Consider the following 368-nt stretch of genomic DNA (forward strand, 5'->3'; position numbering starts at 1 on the left):
AGGCTGGCCAAGCGCTGAGCTTCGAGTGTAAATAAAGAGCGGGCGGGCTGGAGCCGTGTCCGAGAAACTCCGAACGGCGGGCGGGGGGCAGAGGGAGAGTCTCTCACCCTCAGCCCTTCCGGGACGCCACTTCACAGACACTTTTACCCTTCCCCTGGGATTAAAGCGTCGCCCCGCCCCTGCTGTCCAGGAGCGGCCCCACTGAGATCAGTGGGCGATTTGGGGGCGCAGTTATAAAGCCCTAAGGCTGCAGCTCCTCAGCCCAGGCCCCCCGTCTTGAAGTTGTTTGTAAAACGCCTGTCGTGCTGTAGGAATAAAACACGAATGGGCACAGCTCCCCGGCCTGTGAGCGTTAGCACCAGGAAAAA

The sequence above is a fragment of the Dermochelys coriacea genome, chromosome 5 (assembly GCF_009764565.3).
Source record: "Dermochelys coriacea isolate rDerCor1 chromosome 5, rDerCor1.pri.v4, whole genome shotgun sequence".
NCBI classification, from domain to species: domain Eukaryota; kingdom Metazoa; phylum Chordata; order Testudines; family Dermochelyidae; genus Dermochelys; species Dermochelys coriacea.